At 48.5% G+C, this 20,896-nt stretch overlaps 2 long non-coding RNA genes across 2 annotated transcripts; both read right to left on the bottom strand.

Annotated features, from left to right (window-relative positions):
- Nucleotides 1–359: 359 nt before the first annotated feature.
- On the bottom strand, nt 360–12,034 carry LOC139081921 (uncharacterized). Its single transcript, XR_011537420.1, has 3 exons — nt 11,955–12,034; nt 9,970–11,138; nt 360–454 (listed from the first exon to the last, which is right to left on the bottom strand). It is a non-coding gene; the product is annotated as an uncharacterized lncRNA (long non-coding RNA).
- Nucleotides 12,035–17,851: 5,817 nt separating this feature from the next.
- Nucleotides 17,852–20,694, bottom strand: LOC103563235 (uncharacterized). Its single transcript, XR_011531761.1, has 2 exons — nt 20,348–20,694; nt 17,852–18,031 (listed from the first exon to the last, which is right to left on the bottom strand). It is a non-coding gene; the product is annotated as an uncharacterized lncRNA (long non-coding RNA).
- Between the last annotated feature and the right edge of the window lie 202 nt (nt 20,695–20,896).

The following is a 20,896-nucleotide window of genomic DNA, read 5'->3' as shown; positions in this document are numbered from 1 at the left end:
TTGGTGTGGCTTTGCTCTGGTGGGCCGATACAGTCCAGGTGTTACCCTCTGGGGGGTATTCCTTGTTTAGACCTGAACTTTCGTTCTGGCCCAAAAGGCTTTGTCTGCTGTTAAAAAAACAAAAACAAAAAGCGCCAGCATTTCAGTCTCCTGGAAATGACACCCCACAGCAGATAAATAGTACTTTGCACTTTTCATGTAAGCTGGTGTTTACGCTAAAACTGTAAGGGAGGCGTGACAATGATGGGTATTATAATCCCGATTTTAAATGGATGGAGGAACTCAGGTCCAGAGAGGAGACACAGCTTGTCCTAAGTTGTCAGTGGTGGAGCCAGGCTATCAGCTCCCTGCGTGCTCACCTCCCTCCTGTGCGGTGATGGTGAGCTCCTTCTGGGTGTCATGGTCTCCAAAGTAGGGGTGCGAGGCGATCTGCTAGGCTGCAGGAAGAACTTCTCTTTATGTGCGTTTTCATAACAAAAAAGTTATTGAGCTTTATTACTATTTGATACAAACAAATATAAAATTTAGAAATAAAATGCACAGATATTGATGCTTGGGTTATTTTTAACCAATAATGGTATGAGATCAAAAAGCTTTGCAGACCACAGCTTCAGGGAACCATCCTGATCTCTGGCTTTCAGGATGACTTCCTTCCTGCTCCAGGGCTCAGGTCAGGCTGGGTCCCTGCAGGGGACCAACGGGGACCAAACAACATCATCTTTCAGGCATTGGTGGATCCTCAGTCTGGTCAGAGTTGCCCACTCTGCTCAGCTCCCGGACTGTCTGGCTCACACTGGCCTAGGAGGTTATCAGTCCTGGAGCCTGCAACAGCCTTTCCTGTTATCAGAGCGCGTGTCCAAGAAGGAGTTCGAACCTCCTTCCCATCCTGCTGAGTTATAGTCTGTCCTTGGAGTGTGAGTAAACAGAGGAGGTGACAGTGTCAATAAATGTCTCCTGTGTGGCCTTGGCTATGACACATGTCTTTCCACTAAGAGACACAGGTAGATTTGTGCTCATGGCCCTTCCTATGATACATACAAGAATAAATATTAAGAATATAGGAAACAGTAATAAAAATAAAGAAAAGAACAAAAGGAAAAGAATGTCCCTTTATGGACTCTGAAAGATCTTAGAAAGCTAGTTCTGGGTAATACAAAGGCCCACCTCTTGAACCTTGTCACACGTCAGGCGATGAGTAACAGATTTGAGTCAGAGCCAAGGTCACCCAATAAGTATGAATTTCCCACTCACTTACAAATGTATAACAAACATGTGTCAGTTAACTCATCAATTAATGAGGGAACTAGTAAAATGGCACAACTGGTTCAAAGGAGACTTGAAAGAACCTTACATATGTAGGTCATAAGAATGCTGATGTATTTAAGGATATTTACTAAATTGGTCTATCCGTGGAGCCATAATCAATTGCATTCCACTGGATGCAAGCCATTTGCATTTCTATGGAAAAGAATAATTTGCATTATTATCAATTTTCTGCAACTTAGAGAGTTGTAAAATACCTCATGGAAAATGAAATGTGCAGATGACCTGGAAGAGAACTCTAGACAGGACACCTAGTAATCTCTTATGCCCATGTCAAAGTCTTTCTCACAATTTTCCCTGACATCAGAAAAATAAGTTTAGTAAATACATCCAAAGAACTTCAGGGAAAACTTAATTCTATTTGAATCAAAGTGGGAGATGAATCGTTGCAGTATTCCAGGCTTTTCTCCGTATGGATGATTCCAGAGAAGGCAGGGAGCTATCAAGCTAGGGAGCAAGAGATCTGGGTCAAGTCCAGCCTCATCACTCTGTACTTGGGTGGCCTTGAGCCATTCCCTTCTCTCTGAGCCCATGACTTCTGACATACAAATGGGGCCAATGACAATGAGATCACAGGGAGGAAAGGACTCACACCCGGCCTGGCACAGAGTGGGAACTCAGGACACAGGGGCTTCCTTCCCTGCTTCTTCAAACTATCCCCAAAGGCTCCTCAAGGCCTGTCAGTCTTTTCTAGTCACAAAGGCTGCCCATTTCAGCCACCCGGCACTTCCAGCCCATGGAGACTTCAAGTGGATGGAGTTTTGTCTGTGTAAACTCCAGAGGCACCAGGCAAGCCTCGTGGGAGAGGTGGTCAAAGTCTTCTTTAGAGAAAGATGGAACCTGGCCCCATGGTGTCATCAAAGGGCAATTCTCTGGGGTTGTAGGGAGGGGAGGAAGTCAGTGAGTCCAGTGCAGAGCTGAGAAGAGATGTTCGTTGAGAGGAAGATTTGGAATAAGCCAGGGGTTCTCATCTTTGAAGGGGTGGTCAGAGATAGCTTCAAAAATCTGATGAAAACCATACACTTCCTTCCCCCAAATATGTGTGTGTGTAGGCTGGTAGAGGCTATAGCAGGGTCTTCCCCAGAGGTGCTGGGCCTAGAAGGGGGCAACCCTGAGAGATGGCAGATCAAGCTCCTTCCTTGTCACCTAAGTGGTAGGGCCAGATGAGCTGCTGTGGCCCCTTAGGGCCTTGCTTCTCTCATCCAGCCGGGCTGCCCGACGTCTCCGTGACCCCAGTCCTTGAGTCCACACAGCAGAGGACCAGCGCAGAGGGGAGGTGGTGGTGGGGGACTTTCATAGGAAAGGGGCAGGGCCTCGATCCTCTCTCTCTTCAGTTCATGGGCCTCCTGGGGAAGGTAAGAATGTGGGCTTTGTCACCAGTTTGGGATTTGCGTCAACCATGGAGGAGCACAACCCAGCCCTGCCTTCAAAAACCCACTTGCTATTCAGCTGTGTATTAGTTCCCTAGGGCTGCCTAACAAAGTGCCACAAACTGGGTGGCGCAAATAACAGAAATGTATTTTCTCATAGTTTTGGAGGCTGGAAGTCTGAAATCAAGGAGTCCTCAGGGCCACACTCCCTCTGAAAGGACTAGGGAAGATCTGTTCCATGCCCCTCTCTCAGCTTCTGGTAGCCTCAGGCCTTCCTTGCCTTCTAGACGCATTACTCTAATGCTCCGTCATCATGTGGCATTCTCCTTGCATGACTCTGTCTTCACATGGCCTTCTTCTTATAAGGACGCTAGTCACATTGGGTTAGTGGCCCACTCTACTCCAACGTGACCTCATCCTAACTAATTTCATCGGCTATAACACTTTCCAAATAAGGTCACTTTCAGAGGTACTGGGTTTTAGGACTTCAGCATATCTTTTGATTAGGGGGTGGGGAGAGACATAATTCAGCCCATAACAAGCTACCCAGAACACGTTATGGACCCCCTTTCGCTGCAGCACCTTTGGGTAGATATGCTTTCCCAGGCAGCTCCCGACCAGTGGGACAGAGACGTTATCAGATCTGCATCACAATCAGAAAGCCTAATCCTGGTCCTCCCCCTTGTCTTTCACAGGTGTTATCTCCTCATAACTCCTTGACAGTGCCTGCTTCCTGAAGGACCAAAACTGGCACAGAAGGTAAAATGGATATGTTTATTGGATCACTTGCTACCCAGCTGTCTATGGAGACCCCATCCTCAAGGTTATGTAGGGCACCATAGTCCTGGGTACAAGGAGGCAGCTCAGTTGCTAGAACTTTCATTGGTAATGACTTGGAAGAATGTTCCAGTGGCGGGAACACTCTAGTCACGCAATGCTTTAACTGCTGGAAAAGCACAGAGGACAATGCATACAAGGGCAATGGAATTAGCTCTCTGTATGAAGTTCCATAAATTATACTGATCCTTCAGAGAGATAATGAAAAGCTGAAGATCTCTGAAAAAAACAAAAACTTAGTGAAGGGGCTTTTGCGTAGCTTACAAATGGGCCTTTATCTCCCGCACAGGGAGAGCAGAAAAGGCTTATGATCAAAATCAGTGTTTAATAGCATGGAACTTCAAAGATGATAGAATGCTCAGCTGAGGCAAGTCGGCTATGCTAAGATCAGGGCTCTGGCTGGGAAAGACCTGGGACCTGACATATAGGATGGGGACACGTGGGATGGGACACCTGTGTATTTTGGGCCCCCAGACTCTGCACTATCAGAGCATGCAGAAGTGGCCCACCCCTCGCTAACAAGAGATAGCACTCCCCACGTGGAGGAAGACACTGCAGAGGCTTCTCCCCCACCAGGCAATAGGGCTTTTCTCCAGTGTCTGCCCCCATCTCTTCTCCTGGCCAGCAGGCTGATAGCTAGAGCTAAGTTGCACCATGACCCAGCCAGGGTCTTGTATGGGAGGAAAGGGACCATACCCCAGAGGAACTGCAAGAATTATGCATTAGATTGTATTTTAAGGATGCTGGCTCAAGGGATGCAGAACAGATCACTGGATAAGGGGAGGTTTTTTGCTTGGAGATATGGGATTTAACTCTCTGGCAAGGACCCCAGGAGACAGTGCAAATTTGCTGCTCAGGAAGCTCCTAGAAGCCTGGAGAAAATGACAGAAATGCCTGTATTGCCATGGCAAATGGTGGAGAAAGGGATTAAAAGGCTCAGGGACGTGGACACGCTAGATTGGACGTATTATGAGCGGCCAGAAGACCCATCAGAGGATGATAGTCCATGGGAAGTCCCAGAGAAGACAATTCACCAAGTTCATCAGGAGAGTGCTGGTGAGAGGACACCAGTGTCATTAAGTTCAATGGCGGCTCTCTCCTCTGCAAGAGGAGATGATGGTAGAAGAGACAGTCACAGAGCTTGGCCTATTGGTAGGATAAGGGTGATGGCTCCTATAAAAGCCAGGTCATAGTTATTGTGAACCCAGCAAAGTTGGGGTGGCATCCAAGGGAGCTTGACCTGCAGAGAGCTGTGGAAATGGTTACTAGGATAAGGCATCTCTACAGGCAAAATAGATGTGAAACCGGTAAGGGTAACATGAAAAGAAAGAAGAACATTTAAGCAGGAGGTTTAGGGTGGTTGCCCAACGAAATGTCCCCATCCCTTGCCCAATTCTTGGACCTGATCCAGTTTTTAGATCCTTGTGTTAGGAGAAGGGAGAACCTGTCAACTAAAGATGTGCCTGGGTCTCTAGGAGAAAGGACTGTGCTCCATATTCCTTGGCAAGAATACACTATAAGGATCTTCCCAGCCCTTACCCAAAGGAATTGATAGACATTTACTCAGAGTCTGTTTACTGGGAAAATGAGAATACCCAGACATTTCTAGGACTATTGGATCCAGGGTCTGAGTTGACATTGATACCCAGAAACCTGAAGCATCATTGTGGACCTACATATGAGGACCAAGTAATAATTAATGGAGTCTTGTCCAGAGTGCAGCTTACAGTGGATCTACTGAGGATGTGAGACCACTCAGTACTCATTCCTATGATCTCTGAATATATATTTGACATACTCAGCAGATAGAGTAATCCTTACGCTGGGTCCTTGATCTGTGCAGTAAGAACTACCATAGCGGAGAAGGCCAAGTGGGAGCCTCTGAATTTCTCCTCCTCTCCTTCCTTCCCTCTCCACCCTCTATTCTCCACACTCCCACTCCTCACCAAGATAGTAAATCAAAAACAATATAGTATCCTAGGGGGAATGGCAGATATTAATGCTATTATTCAGTATCTTAAGATGCTGCAGTGGTGGTCCCTATCATATCTCCGTTTAATCTATCAGTCTGGTCTTTGCGGAAACCAGATGGATCCTAGAGTGTGACTGTAGACAACTGAAAGCTTTACCAAATAGTAGCCCCAAATGCAGCTGCCATGCTGGTCTAGGGTCTTTGCTAGAGCAGATTAATATGGCTTCAGGTACATGGTATGCCACTATTGACTCGGTAAATGTGCTATTTTCTATCCCAATCAGGAAGGAAGATCAGAAACAGTTCACATTTACATGGAATGGACAACCACATACATTCATAGTTTTATCCCAGGGCTGTGTTAATTCTCTTGCTCCTTGTCAATGATATAGCCCAAAGAGTTGTAAACCGCCTGGACTTCCTGCAGAACATCACATTGATCCATGACATTGATGACATCATACTGACCAGGAGGATGAGCAAGAGGTGGCTAGCACACTGGAGGCCTTGATAAGACACACGTGTTCCAGAGGGTGGGAGATAAGCCTTACAAAGATTCACAAGCCTGTCACACCAGGAAAGATTTTAGGGGTCCAGGGATCAGAGGCATGCTGGGACATCCCATTCAAAGCAAAAGACAAATGGCTGCATTTTGCTTGTACCACCATAAAGAAGGAAGCACAGTGTCTGTTAGACCTTTTTCGGTTCTGTAGGTACCCGTTGCGTACCTATGGACATTGCTCCAGTCCGTACACGGGGTGACATGAAAGGCTTCCAGAGTGGGGCCTAGAGCAGGAAAGGGCAGAAAGTCAAGTCCGGGCTGCAGTGCAAGCAGCCCTGCCACTTGGGCCATACAATCCAGCAGATTGTGGTGTTGGAGATGCCAGTGTAGAAGATGTGGTGTGACGTGTGTGGCAGCCCTACAGGGAGAATCACAGTGCAGGTTCTGGGATGAGGAATGGGGGTTTGGGTCACATGACCTGACCTGCCAGGGTGATAGCTTGGCAGGTGGGGAGGAATTTAGAATGGATAGTGGAGAAGCAAGATGATGAGCACCAGCCGAAGTTCCAAGATCAATTGCAGTGATGGGAGCTGTAGTGTGTCCCACCAACCTCCCTCGTCTAAGTCTTCAGGAAGAGAGCTCACTGGAAGCCTGGAGAACTGCATCCATGCAGGGCAGAGCTGGACGGTGGGAGCCATGGAGGTGCGCTACCCCGACCTCCCTGCATTGAAGAACTCGCCATTCAGCTGTGAGGGGTGCAGTGAGGGTTCCAGCGGCAGAGCCTTCAGGGTGAGACTGCACTCTCTGGGCAGCTCCCAGCCAATGAGAAACACATGGGTCCTAGGATCTGCCCGTTTCTGTCCAATGTGGATGCTTCTGACAGGTAATCTTTCCTCGGGAGCTCCCCACTGAGTTGGCTGGAATTTCTTAGTTTTGCATCACAGTCTGACAGCAACCTGAGCAACTTTTGGGAACTGGGATCACACCAGGTAACCCTGGGCTTTCAATGTCTATTTGATACATCTGGAAAGTGAGAGGGTCATTCACAGGGCCCATTGGAAGGCCATGCCTTCCCCCTAGAGAGCCTCTGGAAGTTGAAAGGGTACAGGCTTTAGAGTCAGACAATCCTGGGTTCCAGTCTCAGCTTCTCCACTGACCAGTCATGGAACATTGGTCTCTGTGCTTCCTGAAGTGGCTCATCTCTATCATCTCTGTGATTCCTCTCTTCTTCTCTTCCCCTTTCCCTCTACACCACGTGCCCAGCCAGAATCTCACAGGAGCAGATTCTCTGCCAGGAACTGCCAGTGAGTTATTGAGGAAAAAAGTCTCCATTTCCAAGACACCCACCCTCTCCTTGGCCCCTCATTCCCTTTCCAGGATGTCTGCCTCCTTTATTTCTTAGAAGGAGGCCAGGCACTCAGCTGAGTTGAAATTTAGCAAACTTGCTTGAGTCCCTACTTTGTAGCAGGTCCCAAGCTAGTCACTTCCCCATAATAACCTTCACAACAATCCAATGAAGCAGGTTCTGTTCTTATACTCATTTGGCAAGTGAGCAAATCAAGGCTCAGCAGAGTCAGGAGGTAGAGTTGGGACGGGACCCCAGCCTGTGTCCTCCAGGCCCAGTGCTCCTCCTCTAACACGAGTATGGCTGCGTGAGGTCCCTGCCCAAATCTGTGGAGATAGAGATCTAAGAAGGCTGACTTATAATTAGGTAACTGGGAAGCGGGGCTACAGTGAATCCAGCCTGCCCTGGCTTGTGTCTGTGTGCTGGAGGAGCTCCTGTGGGCAGGGAAGTCATGGACAGGCCCTGAAGGCTCCCGGGAGAGTTTGGGATTACCAGAGCTCTTTGGATAACAATAGTAGTAATGATAACCATATTAACTGCAATTTGTTAAATCTTTACTATATGCCAGACTCCGAGGGTTAACAAACATGATCTCGTTTAATCCTCCCAACAACTCTGAGAGGGAGAAATTGTCCAGAATTCCCCATCCAGACCTGTGTGACTCCCAAGCTCATGCACTTTCCTTGACGTAGATCTGCATCTTCCCCTGGTAATGACTGGTGGCCTTCGCTCCTACAGACCATGCCTTGGCCAGGGCCCTGGCCTGCCCACCACTCCTCCCTTGCTCTGGGTCCTCAGAGCCAGCCTGAGGTTTCTGGCTTGGATCCCTGAAAGGATAGGCCCTTCCTAGGTGTGCCTGAGGCCCACCTCCCTGAGACGCTGAGACCTAAAGAAGGTGGGAGAGATTTTCTGAACCCATTCAGAGCAAGAGAGAGAAAATAAGGTGCAAGCTTAATGTTTATAGGACAGAACTGAACGTTATAGAATGGAATATAATCCAAAGGACCCTGCCTTCTCTATCAGGGAGAAAGCACATCAAACCAGAGAAGTAGAACAATCCTGCCTAACAGGAAGCAGAAGGCCAGGCTGGGCTGAGACCTGGCTGCCCCCACCTGCCGTTGCTATTTGAGGCCCCTCCAGGCAGAGATGGGTCATTCAGGGGCCCTTCTGGGGAGGGGAGAGGTGCCAGGAAGGAAACCAAAAAAAACACTGCCTCAGTGTGAGCAGGGGAAAAATATGGTGCATTGAGCTTATGATAATCCTAGGCAAAATTCCAGAAGTTCCTTTTCTAAGCAGGGATTATTGGGAGCCAAGATGGGTTCGTTTAGGTCAAGGCATGCCTAATTCTCCAGATTTCCCCTGTAGGAAGGGTGATCAGAGCACGCTGTGGGAAAAGGACCACAGATTCAGAATTTAAAAATAAGACTTTGCTGTTACAAGAACTGCATTGAGGAAGAAAGGAGAGAGTTCATCAAGCAGGGTCTGGAATCCACCATACCCCAGCTCCTAACATATCAAAATTATAGGCTTCCTTTTATAGCAGAGTAGACTCAGGAGTGCTGCCAAAATTTGTCTTGTGGTCAGAAATGGAGGAGTCGTCTTGGGGCACTTAAGTGGTGAAGATGAGACATCCTGAGGCGATGGTTATTGATAATATACGTTTGAGAGAGGGTGATAGTATTTGTCCAATAAAGCACTTAGGATCTATAAAGGTTTTAAAGTTTGTCCAGGAGAATGAGACATCAAGAATCTCTTAGAATATGTGACATGGATAAGGAGGGACCGAGTTCCTTGTCAGGCACCGCTGGCACTGAGGTCAATTATGCTGTTAATGAGGCTTTTGAAATGTCTTTCACACGTATCTTTGAGGGTTAATGGGGAAATACGGACCAAATCTTAGGGTAGCCTAGCCTTCACATGGCTAATTGAACCCCTCTACCCAGGGTAGAAGGAATTAATTGATTCTGTTGGGTGGGACTCTGCCTCCTTTATGACCCAGAGCATCCACCCAAGGGCCACAGTGTGGTCTTTCCACTAATGCTCACTGGTGTCTGTTCTGTGCCCCGTGCGGAGGAAGGGAATGTGTGTCTAACGTGTGAGAGTAAAACCCTACTGAATGTCCCCTGGTCCTGAGATTGGTCCTGCACTACCTTCTACTTGCCTGCGTGGCATGGCCATTTCTATTCTAGAGGCCGTGGAGGGGAGAGGTTCAAAGTTCATGCTCTGGAATGAGACTGCCTCCCATCTTCCAACCCCCATCCCATTCCCGTCTCAGCTCTGCCATTTACTAGTTGAGTGACCTTAGGTAAGTTAATAATTGATCTGTGTTCTCATTTTCTTCATCTGAAAATGAGGATAACACTGATGCCTAATTCATAGGGTTAGAGCATTGGCTTTCATTGTCTGACTTGTGACCCACACCAAGAAATACATTTTAGATCAAGACCCAGTACACACATTCCTACATATATATACATACATGTGTATATATAACTGGAAAAAAGGTTTCCAAACAATTCCTAACCTAAGTCCTGGTTGATGAGCTATGGTATTTTCTGTTCTATTTTTTCATTAAGCAAAATGATGTTTGAGAGCCACTAAATTGCTTTTAACTACTTACATGGGTTACCGCCAACAGTAGGAAAAACACTTGGTTAAGGTCTTTCTGGAGAATTGTGTTCAGTTCCAAAAGCTACAATTTTCTCACACATGTCACTTTTTAAGAGAACCATTTTCAAGCTAGAGAGTGTGCAGAAGAGAATGACGAGAGTGTTTCATTCAGTTGTTCTTTCTCTTCCTTCCTTTTCCACCTCCAATCTGCTCCTTCCTATGTTTGCTTCTTCATTTATTCATTCATTTACCCACTTATCATAGGTTTAAGTGCCTGTTTCATCTGGAAAAGACGCTCCAGGGAGAGATATGCTCTGTAACTCATGTGAAAGAGGATGTAGACCTGTTCCTTGTGGTCTCTTAGGCAGAACTGAGACTTGTGGGTGAGTGACGGGGAATCACATTGGGGTCGTCAATCATATAGGAAGTGTTTTCCCGTCCTGGGTGGTGCTGGGCGATGGGTCGGCTGCCTGTGAGACTTCTCTCAGGAAGGGAGTGATCAGAGGTGGGTGAAGGGAAGCCACGAAGAGGCTTTCAGTGTGGGGTGGAGGGTGGGCTGAGGCTGGTTCTTCACCCCATGCTCCACTGAGCCTTCCGGTCTGCTTGAGCCACTGCAGGGACTGCGACAGGGATAGAGTGAGGAAACCATCCAGCAGGAGTTCTGTGCCCCAACCTGACAACCAAAGCAGCTCCCTTTCTGTTTTGTACAATGGGATTCTCCACTTGGAAGGGGAGCGCGAGTCACGTTACGCTGATGCTAAAAAAAAATGTTTAATCCTTAAGCTAGGAGCTCATTAAATCCTGTGAGTCTTAGAAGAAATCATTTCTAGGATTCTGAGACTCACTTTTTTCCTATAAAAACAAGTCCATTAAAATTACAGCATGAGCCTTTGTTTTGCACTCTTAAATCCAGATATAATTGGGAGCAAGAGTTAAAGAATTACAAGTGTGGCAGGATAATGGATTGAGATGTTATTTTCTGTTGCTAGGTTTCCTTTTCCCCTTATCTCCCCTCCCCATCCCGCCGTCCTCTATCCCTGGTGGAGAGCAGAGAGCCCTGCCTTTGTGCTCTGTCGCCTCAGGGGGTGTTGGTGAAGGCAGGCTGAAACCAGAAGTCGTAGACAACTCGTCTTTCAGGCTTTTGTTGGTTGAAAGCCTGAGTTGATTGAGGGAGTAGTGCTGAAAGAAAGGGAAGAAGGAAGAGGGCGGTGGGTGGATAGGTACTGGAAGGAACTGGCAGAATTCCAGAGGGTAGTGGCTGCTGTGTGGCTCCCTTAGGGAGGCAGGACCCCAGGAACCCAGCTCCTTGGACCCACTGAAGGCACCACCCTGTCAGCCTCCAGGAGTGTTTAAGGTTAGTCTACAGTGTTTCTCAAACACTAAAGTGCCTGGGAATCACCTGGGAATCTTGATAAAATGCAGATTCTGATTCAGTAGGCCTGAGGTGGGCCCTGACATTCTGCATTTCCAAGAAGCTCCTCAGGGACTCTGACATTGCTTGTCCTCAGGCCACATCTGAGTAGCAAGGAGCTCAAAGGCTCATTCCCTTGTTTTCTGGATCCAAAGTGAGCCTTTCAGGCTCTTGGGCACCCTTAGAAGAGGGAAGACCCTGCTAACAATAATCGAACTGGAATTTTCCATCAGCACAGCATAAAGGGATGCACCACTAATTTTAATTTGATTTGAAAACTCACACACTTGAGTTTGTAATTGCAAACTCAAAGCCACTGCCCAGGCTAAGGGCATCTCTATGGGAATTCAAGGGTTATTAATGCCCTCTCGCTCCAGGGTTGGATTTACTAAATGGAATCCAACTGCTCTCCCTTACCAGGGTGAGAAATTCTCTGAGAATCATGTCCTTTGTTTCACTGCAGCTGGAAATAGATGTCTTTCCCCTCTGCCTCTTTCCCACCCCCAGGGGTTTCCATCCCTTAACTAGCTGTTTATCTTAATTTCTTTGAGTGGAATTTTATCTGCTCCCTATCTTGCACTTGCCTGGTGGCACCAAATCCATCTGTACAAGTGTCCTGTCCCTGTCGTGTCCGTCCCCCCAACTCCCCCACCCGGTATAAGAGATAAACCACGAGTCACAAAGGAATGGAATGCGGCGGGCTCCCTCCCCTCCCTGATGGTCTCTCCCATTTTGGGAAACTGCGTTAGTGGCGACTCTGTTCACTGGTCATCTCTGCCTCCTTTGCTCGCTTAATGTTCTACCTGGGAGTATACATTATTTTGTAAGGAATAGAGAAAAGGTAACCACGCCCAGCCTCACCCTCCCCGTGGTTACCAGTGGTTACCGCCAAACTCAGGGGACAATTCTTAAAAGGGGCTTTGCCTTCTTTCCTCAGAGTGTCTAAACACACATTTGTAAACGGAACAATTTGGAAAGACTCCTTGTCTTGAAAGTAACAGTATCTTGTACTTGCACAGCACTGTGAACTTTTCAAATGCACTCAGCGTTAATTAAGTGTCTGCTTGTGCCAGGGACGGTGTCTCGTTGAATTTTCCCAACAACTCCTATGAGGAAGTATTAATATCTCTTCTCTATTTATTCACTCACAAATATTTTAATGAATGAATCTTCTGGTTCAAGCAAAAGCTGTAGAAACAAAGGCAGAAATTAAGTTTAAAGGGATAGAAAGCTGTCATTCTGCTTCCTTGGCCCATTGGGGAAGTCCTAGAGGCTGCTTTGCCCCCTCTCACTAGAAGTGATAGACGGAAAGAGCCCAGGTGGTGGTGGTGAGGAGGGAGCCTCCCACCTCCTCAACAGGGCAAGGCCACCGGATGGATTTCTTTCTCTGGGTCTTCAGTGAGTCAGTTTTGAGGGAGGTGGGGAAAGTGGATTGGGCACTGCCCGAATGTCCCGGGTCTTGCTTGTATCTGAAGAGTTGAGAGATTTAGTGCCAGACGATGCCCACGCTTGGCAACTAGGTGATGGGTCCTGTCCTGTAGCTTTGGTGTCAGGAAACAGGAGTCTAGTTGAGCAATTCCATTGACCAGCTATGGGCCTCTGGCCAGGACCTTCTAGGCTCTAAGCCTCAGTTTCCCCTTCAGGAAAACAGAGTGGATGGACAGGAGGCTCTCCAAGGTCTGAAATGCTCTGATCTTCCAGCTCGAGAAGGGAAATGGCTCTCTTGCCTAGGAGCCTGTGACTGTTTTCTTTATGGGGGGGAAATACACCGTAACCCCCCCCATACACACACACACTGGGGTCAGCCTGTCCCAGGTGCTCAGGTTGCAGCAATGAGCAAGACAGACACAGTTGTTAGCCTTTGCTCTCATGGAGCAGACAGAATGTCAGGAAAGACAGACACTGAACAAGGAATTCAGCAGTTACTGCTTCACTGAGGTTAGAACAGAGACCAAAGTGATGAGAAGGAGCGAGCATGTGAAGGGCAGAAGAGAGTTCCAGGCGGAGGGAACAGCATGTGCAAAGGCCACAGCAGGAACGAGGTTGCCATGTTGGTGGGACAGAAGAAAGCCTGAGGCACAGGGGTGAGGGGAGACGGATGGGCAATGACACCTCTTTCCTAGTCTGGCTCAGGCTACAGAGTTCTGTTGGGGGGGCAAGAGGCTGGACTGGCTGACCTTCTATTTCTTCTCCCCACCCCATCATACACACACACACACACACACACACCACTCTCAGCTTTGGGGAACCTTGGATATAGCTGGGCAGGGGCTTTGTGGTAGATGATTCAAGGCAGGAAAAACTCTGTTCTTCTCCCCCCACCCCCACCGGTGGGGGGGCCCTTGGGGTCTCGCCCAAGGAAAGGAAGCACAGCTTCCTGGTTTATGTTGAGATGGGAAAGACTTGCCCAAGAACAATGGCGTTTTCGTAAAACACTACTTTGTTCTGGTGAGACAGGAGGGGGCTTCCTTCGGGACCTAGCTTGGTCCCATTGCCCCCGCCTGCCAACCACAACAGCCACATGGCGTTCTCTCGGACCAGCCTTTCATCTGAGCTACTTGCTCACGCACAACCCTGACAGGCTTAACCCTTCAGACCCCACCCTGCCCAGGCAGCAGCATCTCAGGGCTCGAGGAGTTTTCTCTGGAGATCCCAGGACATGCTGGCCAGGGGAGTCTATCGGGGGGAACCAGTAGATGACTTGACAGTCTCCATTTTCCCCTTTGAAGGGACTTTAAAGAGCTCAGATCTCTCCTAGGAGTGTCTCAGCTCAAAAAATATTTAAAGCACCAGAGTCAGAAGGTCATCCTTTTACAGATGGGGAAACTGAGGCAGAGAAAAGGAAGTGAATTTGCTTAGGCCACACAGAGAGTTAGTGGTGGAACCAAGGCTAGGACCCAGGGCTCTGAGTCTCAGACCAACATTCTGTCCACATAGTGTTCTGCTCTGGAGGAGTAGAGCAAAAGTTTGGGAAGGGAAGGGAAGAAAGTCTACCTGGTAGAGACAGACAAATCTACAGGGGCTCAGAATGTCTGGAGGGAGGTAGGGAGGGAAAAGGGCATGTGATGTTGGGAGCTGGACTTCTTGATGTCACAGGCAGTAGGGGGTGACTCTCGTAACCACTCCTGTGTTTTTCAGGCATGCATGGCTGTTCCTCTGTGAATCGCTAAACGGACCAATTTTGTGAAACAATCAAGTCTGTTCAGAGGAGGACATTAATGGGAAGTGAGTGGGTGTATAATTGTATAGTCAGAACAATAAGTTGGAAGAACTTTGATTTTGCATTTCTCCAACTGTTGTTTCCCTATTCTGCCTGGCATAGCAACAGGCTCAGGTAAACAGCAAACATTTCTCATCCTAATAAAGAGGTATGGTGGTGCTGACAATGTTGGGGGTGATGGGGTATTCATGGTAGTGGAGGTATTGGTGACAACTATATAGTGGTTATAGCGGCGGTGGTGTAGGTGTAGGTGGTACCATGTTTAGTGGTGTTGGGTGTAGTTATGGTGACACTGATATTGGTTACAGCTATGGTGGTAGTTATGCTGATGGTGATTGGTGTTGCTGGTGTCCAGTTGAGTGGTGTTAATCTTAGTTAGGGTAGTGATGGAAGCAATAACGGTGGTGGTGGGTAGGGTGAGAGCAATGGTGGTATTGATTATGGTAGTGGTAACAGAGATAGTGATGGTGGTGAGCATAATGATGCTGGTATTGACGAGAGTGGTAAAAGCAATAGTGGTGCTGGTGTTGCAAATGATGGTTGTATTTTTGGTGGCAGAACGACAATTATCTTGGATAGTGGTGACAGGGATGGTAGGGGTGGTATAAAGATGGTGAAGGTGTTATTGGTCAAAATGATTTCAATGATGCTTTGTGTTGGCAGTGATGACATCGGTATTGGTGTCAGTGCTAGTGACGGTACTGTTTTTGACGGTGTTGACACCCGTCTGTCTTAGTTGGAACTAACTGATGGAAGTGGTGGTGGTGTGGGTGCTCGTGTCAGTGGTGAACTTGATAGTAGCTTTGCTGTTGGGCCGATGATAGTGGTGATGATGATGGTCGTCACAGCAATAGTGGTGGGAATAGGGAGGGTGGCAGTGGAGATAAGGATGATGGCCAGGATGGTCGTTACTCCACTGAGAGTGGTGCCAGTTCCGGCAGTGACCCCTGGATTCCATGAGCTGCTCACAGCTCTCCTCTCTGGAGCTGACAGTGTGCTGGACATGGGGAAGAGGCTCACCACGTTCCCCCAGGGCCCTGCTTCCCACTTGCTGCAGTCCTGGTGAGGATTAGTTCCTTGCAGGAGGAGATGGCTGTCTTTGGGCGGTCAGTGGGCATGGCGGTGAGAAACAGGAAAGTGGACAGGGAGGGAGGCTCAGGACTGCTGAGCTGGAGCAGGGGGCAGGTCAGCAGGAAACAGGCACGTGAGGGCATGCCCATGGTGGGGGCCTCCCGAGGCAGGCAGGGAGGCAGCCGTGGTGGCCGTGCAGGGGCTCACGTAGCTGGCAGAGCCAGGGCTGTACTTCCTGCTGACTCAGCAGAGCAGGCTGGGACTGATTCTCCTGGACTAATATGTCTTCTCCCAGGGATTAGCTCACTCAGCTCTGGCTGGGAACGGGGGAGGGAGGCGGCCTCTCCCGTCTCCCCAGGCTTAGGGGCCCTTGGGGAGGCTGTGGGCAGATTGTGGGGCTCCGGCAGGGACAGTGACTGACCTTGTGTGTCCTTGACCTCATTTCCAACGGGACGCCATTTGACTGACAAAGAGTCAGCCTCCCCAACTGTCAAAGAATCTAGCTGCTCTACCTCCTCAAACCCACTCCACATGGCTGGGTTACCCTGTCTTCAAATCCCTCTGCTACTCCGAAGAAAGGCAGCACAGCCTGGGAGCGAGGAGAGTAAGCTCTGGGGCCAGACCGGCTAACCTCAATTTCCAGGTTCGCTACCCGTGAACTGTGTGACTCTGGGACAGTCACTTACCCTCTCTGCATCTTGGCGCATCATTCGTGAGGCGGGGGGTCAATGACCATGCTGCCCATAGGCTGTTGTGAGATCAGATGAGTTAAGGCATACCAGGTGCTGGAAGTGTTGGCATGGAGGGGGCACTCAAAGTGTTTCCTATTATTATTACTACTGAGAGTTGAATAACTTTAAGAGACTCTTCAGCTTTCTGAGTCTCAGTTTCCTCATCAGTAAAATGGGGATAATCCTTAACATGCATGCTTCACATGAACACTGAAGGGGATTAAATGGGTGAAAGCACTGGAACAAGGTAGCAGATTAGTTGTTACTGCCCTTGTTATTAGTACGAGGGTCAGTCCCAGTGTCCCCCCTGGAGCACGGGGCTGGTGTCCCTGGTGTATGGCTTTGGATCCCCGGAGAGCTGCTCTCCTGCAGCTCCAGGATCTTGTGCCAGCTCCTGCTGCCTCCTGACACGGGAGCAACCCCTCGTGATGGGAGGATTTGAGGTCAGCAGTCTAGTTTCTAGTCTTGTGCCCCCTGCCCCCTGCCCCAGCCCAGGACTAATGCCCAGGAGAGGGGTCGAGAAAGGAAAAGAATGTTCTGGAAGAGTCCTCCCATACTGAGGCTTCTGTGGAATCTTTTTCCATTCCTTCATCCCTATCTCCCTCTTTCTTTCTCTTCCTTCCCGTCCTCATTCATTCATTCACTCATTCATTCATTCATTCCTCTACAGGACATGGAAGTCATGGGGTCTGCCCTTGTCTTACGAGAATCCAGGTCAGGCTCAGATCAGGGTTTCAGTGAATGATTCTGAGAGAGAGAGTGAAAGGGAGAGAGAAAGCATCAAATGAAAATTAAACTATTCTTTGCATAAGGAAAACCATCAACAATGATGCTGTTTAGATACCATAAAATCAACATCTAAATAAAATGATCACTGTATAGCTGGTTGATTTTCTCAAATGTAAAAGAGATGAAAATGATACACCACCCCCCAGATTTGATTTTCTTCCCCCTGTTTGTTTGGACTTTGGTGCATAGAGCTGAGTTCCTCATCCTCCTCGCTGCTAATTTCCTGCTCCCCCTTCTCCCACATTCCCATTCTCATTCCTTACTCCCTTGCTCACTCCAGGAACCCACTCCAATATGTTTTTTTTTTTTTTTTAAATATGCCCTTAAAATGTGTTTGTCTTTATACAATATGCATTTGGAGGGGTTTAATTTACAAAATGGTGTTGTGCTGGCAATCTTTCTGGTCCCGACTTTTCTTACTCAACATCATGTTACTGGACGTAGACTGACCTGCTCCTTCTTGCTGTGGCATGGTATTCCATTGTAAGCATCCAGCACGCTTCACTTTCATTCCCCCAAGCGATAGACACATCACCACCACAGCCTCACAGCATTACTGAAAGCATTAAATAGAAAGCCCTTAATTCTGAGCCTGCCCCAAGTTCCTATTCAGTAAAGTCAGCTATCATTACTGGTATGTTATTATTGCTTATATTAGTACTTTAGGCTACATAGTTTCCATAACATTTAATGATGAGTTGCACAAGTGCTTCTTGTATATGCCTCATCGTGATTAGCTCACTTCACTCCCTCACATAGACTGATGCTCATTGTGCTCCATGTCCAGCGCTGGGTAGAGGATTGAAGAGATGAATCTTACAAGGTCGCATGTTCTTGAGGAGCTCACAGTCTAGGAAAAGAAACAATTCAGGTTAGGGGTGGGACACAAAAGAGTCAGTGATCAGTTCTGCTGGTGGGGGCAGAGAAGGCTTTCCACGGGCAGAGCCCCCTGAGTAGGGTTTTGAAGGATAAGCAGGCATTCACCACATGGAAAGGGGAAGAAGAAGTGGGGAAGAGACATTTCAAATACAAGGTGCACCATGTGCAAAGGGTGGGAAGGAGGTAGCAGCTTGGCACGTTCAGGAAACTTAAAGATTTTGTTATGGCTGAGGCAAAGGATATGAAAGGGAAGAGGCAAGAGACAATAGCCGATGTTTGTTGACTTCTTATTATGTGCCTGGCACTGTTCTAAGTCACGAAGTACAGAGCCTCTTTTAAGCCACACAACCACCCTAGGAAGATACTGTTATCATTCCTACTCTACAGGAAAGGAAATGGAGGCCCGGGGAGGTTAACAACTCGCCCACAGTCACACAGCTTACAAATGGAGTACCCAAGAACCAAATTCAGGCTGCCTGGGTTCACAATGCTATGACTTTCAAAAGATGAGGAAGATATGGAGGTCGGGTGCAATTGCAGAAGAACTCACATGCCAGCTGAGGGGCAAGGAAGAAGGCACAGGAGGCCCCATATGAGAGCCCAAGTGCCATGGTGTGAATTTGCAAGACTGCAAGAGTGTGTGAGGGGATGTGTGCTGCAAGTGTTGTACACAAGTGTGTATGAATATGTGTGCATGGGTGTGCTTGAGGGCATGTGAGTGCGTGCCAGGGTACATGTGCCACCATGCAGGTCCTGCTAGGACCAGGTAAGTGTGTGCATGTGTGTGTGTGTATGAAAGTGCTGTATGAAAGTGTTGCAAGTAAGTGTGGGAATCTCTGGCTGTGCATGGGTCTGAGCGTGTGTCCTGTGGGTGTGGGTATGGGCCTTGGTGTCCTGCCACCATGGGGCCCTGGGGAAGCTGTCAGAGTCCATCAGCCTAGCCTGGTGTGAGGGGCCTGGTCTTGGCCTCAGAAGCTGGATGGGCACACATCAAAGGAACCTGAGCCTGGGGCCAGTGAGGCGGGATAATTTAATGAGGGTCCAAGAGGGAGGCTGTGGCTGCAGGGGGCGGGGAAGGGGTGCCAGTTTGTGCCCAGGGCAGCTCCCAGGCCCCACAGCCAAGCGTCTGGGGTCTGCATATGCGTTGGGGGGTGGGGAGGCTGTGCTGGGTGCCTGGCCATGTTTCCCTCCTTCCCAGTGCAATGGGAGAGCTGCATGTGAACCCCAGGGGCTCCCCACTCCTGCCTGGACACCAATCTAGTCTCTGGTGTCCCAAGGAGCTTCAGGGGAACCAGGACACCAGATCAGGCATTTTCATCTCTAAGACTGTTCTGACATTTCCATGAGGTGGAACACTAAGAGAATCATTCTTAGATCAACTAGTCTAAGTGAAGAGTGTGCGTGTCTGTGTGTGTGTGTCAGGGTAAGTAGTGTTTTGCGGGGAGCCTTGCGTCAGAGAGAGAAATGTGGGGGACAGAATCTAGTCAGTTTTTCTATGCAAGATGTGCGTAGCAAAAGGAGGAGTTTTGGTCAAAGGTAGGAGAAGGGGGTGAGGGTAAAGTTTCATCTGAGGACAGAGTGGCCCCTGCCAGGAAACAGCTGTGATGGGGCAAGGCAGAATGTTGTCCTTGTCTTAAGGATCTTGGACCACACACACAGCCCTGTTATGTCCAGTGATGACAGTGTCAGAGCTTTTCCCTAGGAGGCTCCTGTGATAAATGTCCTTTCATGGCAAGAACTTCCCATGGGTCTTAGGCCCATCTACAGGGTCAGGCTTAAACTCTTTAAGCGAGCCACACGCAAGGCTTCTTCGAAATTCTGGGGTCTCGGTTCTAGAGTCTAGAATCAAGGATTGCAAGTGCAGGGTCTACTTCCTGAACCTAACCTACAAATGAGGTTTTTTGGCTGCCACAGGATTGATAAATATTCTTGAATACAAATGCTTTAGGCAGGGCATGGAGTCTCCAGTTAGACACAAGCCCCACCACTCCCTATTGCTTATATCCTACCATTTCACTCATCTATATCACCTGCCTAGTACCTGAAAGCACTTGAATTTGGGACCCTTGAGCTTGAGCTCATAATCTAGCACAGAGTAGGTCCCTGATAAATGTTTGTTGAATGACTGACTCCAATTGGTCTCATTTCCTGTATTACCAGCTCACCCTCCATTCCTCCACTTCAGCCCACACTTAAGCTGTTCCTGTTCCCTGAAACACAATTTCCCTCTGGAAAGCTTCTTGATGAACTCCTACTCACCACTCAAGACCCAGGTCAAGTGACCCACCTCTGGTCCAACTTGGCAGCTCTCTGTCCCGTGCTCTCACCATGCTCTGTTTATCTCTGTGTTACAGCTCCCAACGCCTGCATCATAATTATTTGTTCACGTGTGTGGTCTGTCCAGCTTAGAGCATCTCTTGGAGGATTTTGATGGCTGTCACTGTTCATGGGTTAGGTTTTGAGATTCGTTTGCATCTGATACATACAGAGCATTTCAGTCACTGAGAAAGACTTAAGTGGCTTAATGCGCCCATCTCAAAGTGTTATTCAGAAGCCTGAATTAGCTGGCTCACCAACTTTGGTAAATCTCATTAGCAGCTCTGGGTGATTTGCCCTCAAATCCTGGTGCCTCGATCCTCCTCTTCAGCTGGTGAAGGAAGAGGCCTTATGACTCAGGGTCTGGCCCTTGGAGGGAGGAGAGTCCCCGATGTGGCTCCAGGCAGAAGACAAATACTGGTTCACAAGCCAGTACTAGCCCTGCCACCAGCCTGGCCTGGCCACTCCTGGCCCATGACTCGGCACTTTCTGGGGCTACCTCCTGGGTTTGGTCTAAGCG

The sequence above is a fragment of the Equus przewalskii genome, chromosome 2 (assembly GCF_037783145.1).
Source record: "Equus przewalskii isolate Varuska chromosome 2, EquPr2, whole genome shotgun sequence".
NCBI classification, from domain to species: domain Eukaryota; kingdom Metazoa; phylum Chordata; class Mammalia; order Perissodactyla; family Equidae; genus Equus; species Equus przewalskii.
Note: the sequence above shows the minus strand (reverse complement) of the source record. Positions and strands in the feature narration are given on the sequence as shown.